Genomic DNA, 5,744 nt, shown 5'->3' on the forward strand with positions numbered 1-5,744 from the left:
ATCTCCAATCCTCGCATCTGTGTTGGAATCACTGCCTCGCGCATCCCGTCCTTTTCTGAACCTGGATGATGAACTCGCATCGTTGTGCCTTGATCTGGAGTAAGATCGTATATTTTCCTGTTTAGACCGTGAAGCCCGTCCTGCAGGTCCCATGTAAGGTTCATACCTATTTTTCCTGGACCTTTTTTCAGATTCTGAACATCTCGAACTTGCTCTTTCATCGACCCTTGACTGTGTAACCGTATCTTCTTCTATCCGTAGCTTCGTGCTGTACCTGTTGTACATATCATTCCATGTTGTAGCAGAAAACTCTCGCAAACTTTCCTTAAGTCTTCTCGTAGCTTCTGGACTTTTTTCGTTTAAATTGCTCGCGAACGCCATAACTGCCCAATTATCAGGTACTCGCGGTAGCATCATCCTCTCTCGTTGAAATCTATCCACAAATTCCCTGAGTAACTATGTATCTCCTTTCCTTACTAAAAATGGTTCTATTGGAACAGTTATTTTGTAACGGTTAGAGAACTGTTACAATAGATTATGTATTGGAACAATTTTTATTATCCCAATAGAGTCAAAAGGCTTTTGGGACACTTCTGAAACAAAACCATTCCAATAGGACAGTAACCGTCACCATAAATAAAGCTATGAAGACGGTTTATAAAAGCGATACAATAGGGTTTTTTATGGGAACGGTTTGGTAAAATAAAATATATATATATATTGGGATAATTTATTTTTCCCTCCCTACTTTCCCTCCTACATATTTATTAAAAAAATGAAAAAAAATAATAGATGACCCCACCAGATTTTAATACTAACTCTTTAATTGTTTTTGTAAAGTTAGAAAACGCACTTCGTCTCTCTCTCGTCTCATCGGTCTTAAACCTAGAAAAAATAGCCGACGAAATGTTCGGCCTGCTACGGTGAAGAAAGATCCATTCCGACGAAGTACAACCATTTCGGCTAATATAAGGAATCTCAGATGTAGGTTGTCGGTATTTTTCCCATGTTCGATATTTTCTGTGGTTGTTCGATATTCGCTATTGTTTCACCGGAAAATTGTTTCGCTGCTTCTTTTATTTTCTTTTTCTGGTAATATTTTTGATATACCGTTAATTTACTCTGTCCTTTGTTTGTATTATATGATAAATTTTGTGGTTTCTAATTTGTAAAATTGGGGGTTTAGTTGGTGGATTTTGATAGATGAAAGGGCTGTTGAGAATAGATCAATTTCTTGTTTAAATCTTTTAAAAGATAATGATTCGGGAAATTAAACCATTGTTAAAACAACTAGTTCATAAAGTAAGTTGATTCGGGTTTAGTTGGGGATTTAGTATGGATTTTTTATCGTATTTTGATAAGTTTTTTTCATATAACAACTAGTTCATAAAGATATGATTCGGGAAATTAAAACCATTGTTAAAGGAAGATATAGATTTTTGCTCTTTCTTATTATATTTTTTTCTTTTGTTTAAGCTTTGGCACTTTCAGATTGAGACATCTCTTCTAATCTCATAAATCTTCCTGTTGGGGGTTTTACTCTCGATCCTAATGATTGACTCGCTTCTTTTTTTTATGAAAATATGTGTATTGGTAAGTGTTCTGATCTTTTTCAGAATCTATGTTGAGTTATAGATGGAGTAGGAATTGACTTCTTATATATGTTGTTTAAGTTGAGTTTGTTTTGGTAATTCAGTGGTTTAATCCTGAAGAACCAGTCACTTCCCTTGTTCTAAAAATGTTTGCATTTAGTTATCAATTGGTTTCTAATTGTATCTATATCTTGTGATACAATTGATTGATATAAGAACCTGATAAGAAAAGGATACTAACAAAGAGAATGAAAATTCTGTCAAAAGTGAAAAAGGACAAAAAGTGCATAGATTGACTAATTGAGCATATCGATTCTTTGGAGTGTAAACCAGCAATTGTGAAGCAAGCTGAATTTGTGAAATCTAGATAGGGTAATGGTCATATGCTTTGCAGTTGTTTAATTTTTTGTTATATTATTTATTGTTATATTTTGATCATCTTTCAATGTTTAAGCCCAAAGAATCGCCTTACCCCTATTAATAATTTGGGAAGCCTATCTTCTTCTTCCTTAAAAAATACTATAGTTGTTAGCATTTGAACGTGAGATCACTGCATAGAGGTTGATTCTTTGGAACTTAGTCATTATTTTCTAATATTGGTTAAACACATGAAGAGTTTGATTACTATATAAGAGGGTTCATACGTTACTATTCTTAGGAGGAAAATGGTTTGCATATTTAGACAAGCCTTTGGTGATTCAGTGAATTTTGAAAAAAATGGGTAGCTTAATCATTCTTGTAATAGCCCTTTCACTGTGCATTTCTAGGAAGATAAAAGATCATTGGATACTAAGGCCATATTATCCAGACAAATTGAGATAGATGTGATGTCTCTTCCAGTGTCATCTGCTAAGGATTGGTCAAAATATATGGAATCCCAATGGAGGAAAAAGGTGTTTTAGGTCTAAGTTATATTTTTACATCTCGGTTGTTCCACTTTGTGATAGAAAAAGGTGTTACGCGTGCTTTTACCTGATAGATACATTCACTTTTACTGCTCTATATACTACTAATGTTTCGCTTGCCATGTGACAAGACCCTATCCTTTGCAACAACTGAAGTAGAGGAACTTCAGCCTGTCGTGATAGAGTTTTGAACCCGTCGGTCCTAGTGAAGCAGTTGTGATAGAGTTTGGAAGCTTCCTCGGCACATTGGGAAGGAATGCGACTCTTGTGTCCTCTTGATATTTTGGATTGGAGGAAGATGGACACAAGAGGATATATGGGAATATACCAAGGTCTGAACTTCTTAACTTTTCATTTTTTGGTTGAAAATCTTTCATATTTTCTGTACTAACAGATTTGATACCAATTGTAGGATAAATATGATATTCCTGAAGCTGGAAAAAAATGGACATTGGAATCAGTTCAAGCTGCCAGGAGAAAGCCCAAGAGTAGATTGAAAAAAGATCACTTTGACGCCTATGAAAATGATGAAACTCGAATGCAACATATCCCTGAAGATGTTCCAGCTTCTCAGTTTAAGGAACTCTTTAGGTATTGGAACTCTGAGAAACTCCAGTTATGTGACTTTTTACTTTTTCTTCTTCATTTTCTTGAACTTCTTCTTAAAGTTCTTCTTCTGCTTGAACTTCTTCTTAAAGTTCTTCTTCTGCTTGAACTTCTTAAAGTTCTTCTTCTTATTTCTGGAGATGTTTTCTCCTCCTTTTTGGCCATTGCTGTTGTGTTTCCCTTCTTTCTCTGCTTCACTGCTGCTGATTTTTTTTTCGCTTTTTCACTTTGTTGCTACTGCTTGTACACTCTGCTCGCCGCTGCTGCTATTTTTAAAGACTAGCCAAAGGCCTTGCAATCTGAAATTTCCTAAAACTACTAAACAAAATACAATCATACTTGGACAAGGTGTACAACATCAAAAGACAATTAAGCTATAAGCAGAAACGATTAAGTTGTAGAATGCAAAAATCGAAGATGTCTTGGCTTCATCAGAAGTGTCAAATTTCTAGTCACCGAGTACTATTGTGGAGATATTATTGCAGTTGCTCCATACTCATGATTGAAGTAAGAAAACCACTAGTTTGGACCAAATGCTAGTTTGTTGTTGTTTCTAATTTGTGAACTACTGATCCAGTATAGCTATATTATCTAATTTAATATGCTTAAGTGTCTCTTTCTATTGTATGTGAATTTCCTACTCGTCTTAGATGGAAAGTAGATTATCGTCTAGTGTAAAGAATATCAGTTGTTTTTAACAGTAATCTAATCTTCTAAATCTGCATTGAATACATTATGAGTTGATCCAGAGTATTTTTGTCAGGGCTTAATGCTTCTTAGGTGCTTCATGTAGCCTTGTATTTATAGAAAATTATTACCACATCTTCATTTTCCTTTTCAAAGTTTAGCTGATAAAACTCGTCTAGTTGTTGCAGTGTTGTGAAGAGCGTGAAGCGAGGAAAAGAGACAAGCCCATTTTCGCTTAAAGCGAGAAGCGAAGCGTTAGCTTTTTTGAAGTGAAGCGGAATTTTAAAAAAAATATTAAAATAAATACTGCATAGACAACACATGTAACTGTAAGCAAATGTTCAATACTTCAATGTAAAAAATTAAAGAGTAGCATCAATTAAAGCAAAATGAGCATCGTATTCTTGTACAAGATTGTCAAATTGTCAAATTCTTGTATTCCACTATCATTATTATATTGCTCGTCATCTTCTTAAACTTCTTCTTCTTCATCAACTACGAAAAATGGTAGTATAACTGAAACCAAAAAATGGGCAGCATTTCAGCATTTTTATCACTGAAACAATGCAAGAAAATGAAGAAGAACTGAAGGGAAAAAAAATTCGCCAGCATTTCGCTGCTATTTGGACGCTGAAACAGTGAAAGAAAAAGGAGGAAGAAGAAATCACATACTTGGACTAAACTTGATGATCTTGAAGTTGAAAAGTGTAGAAAACTTGGAGCCCTAGTCGCCTCTTTCTTTCTTTCTCTGTTGCTGCTGGTCGATATATTTTAATAAAAGAACAACTTTTTAAATTAAAAAGGTTGGCAGCCCTTTAAAACATAGAAGCGCTTGCTTTAGTCGCTTCGCATCGCTGCTTCTCGCTTTTTAGTGGGAAGCGACCGCTTTTGAATACTTGCCACGCTTCAGATAGCAGAAACGATGGTTGGGTCGTCTCGCTTCGCTTCTCGCTTTAAATGAGGAAGCGCCCGCTTTTTACAACATTGAGTTATTGTTTGATGTTTCTTTCTGGTAGCAGAAAGTTATTACCGCATCTTCATTTTCCTTTTCGAAGTTTAGCTGAGAAAACTCGTCCAGTTGTTGTTTGATGTTTCTTTCTGTTGGCAGAAAGTTATTACCACATCTTCATTTTCCTTTTCGAAGTTGTTTGATGTTTCTTTCTGTTTGGAGAAAATGTCCCAAACTAACACTGAGAATCAGAAAAAGTTAGAATTATTTCTAATTGAATTTTCAAAGTTGAGATTCAATTATCTTAAAACTTCTTCGTTTAATTATTTTTGAATTAATTTTGTAGGTGCATCGATTGCAGATGAAAGCAGCGATGAAGACCTTACTCGAGTATTGTTGATCGTTTTTAGATTTTCTATCATCATGTTCAAGGATATTTTAGTTTAGAACTTTTTGTATGCAAATTACACTACTAAAAATTCGGAAAAAATCGTCCAAAAAAATCGACCAATGTTGGTCGGTAGTGGCCAATAAATGTCCAAAACGTGACCATTAACGGGTGGTCAGAAGGGCATACCGACCAAAGTTAGTCGAAAATTACCGAGCAATTTTGGTTTGTCATTTAAATTCAAAAAAATAATTGCCAAAAAACTCGACCAAAGTTGGTTGGTATTTTAATTATGTAATTAAAAAATACACCATCTGGGAATCGAACCAGGGTCTGTACTATGCCAGGATACTATTCTACCACTAGATCATTGGTGCATTTTGTTTTAAGATAGTCTTTTATTTCATTTATACTCTTTAATTTTATTTTCGCACGAAAATAACAGACTAAAGTTAGTCGGTTTTATTAAAAAATAAAATTACCGATCGAATTCGGTCGGTTTTTTAAAATGACCGGTCGAATTAACTGATCGATTTCTGTCGGTTTTTTAATATTAATTTTAATTTATTTTAAATGAAAAATCGATCAAAGTTGGTCGGTTTCTTGAAAAATAAATT

General features: G+C 34.4%; 1 long non-coding RNA gene across 6 annotated transcripts; it reads left to right on the top strand.

Annotated features, from left to right (window-relative positions):
* The first annotated feature begins 839 nt into the window (after nucleotides 1-839).
* Nucleotides 840-5,461, top strand: LOC107772867 (uncharacterized). Of its 6 annotated transcripts, XR_001645169.2 has the most exons (4): nucleotides 840-984; nucleotides 2,629-2,829; nucleotides 2,910-3,088; nucleotides 3,979-4,236. It is a non-coding gene; the product is annotated as an uncharacterized LOC107772867 (long non-coding RNA). The 6 variants fall into 6 exon arrangements; XR_012701925.1 differs by lacking the exon at nucleotides 3,979-4,236 and adding an exon at nucleotides 5,086-5,461 and having other exon boundaries at nucleotides 840-2,829; nucleotides 2,910-3,112; XR_012701926.1 differs by lacking the exon at nucleotides 3,979-4,236 and adding an exon at nucleotides 5,086-5,461 and having other exon boundaries at nucleotides 840-2,829.
* Nucleotides 5,462-5,744: the final 283 nt, after the last annotated feature.

The sequence above is a fragment of the Nicotiana tabacum genome, chromosome 18 (genome assembly GCF_000715075.1).
Source record: "Nicotiana tabacum cultivar K326 chromosome 18, ASM71507v2, whole genome shotgun sequence".
Classification (NCBI taxonomy): domain Eukaryota; kingdom Viridiplantae; phylum Streptophyta; class Magnoliopsida; order Solanales; family Solanaceae; genus Nicotiana; species Nicotiana tabacum.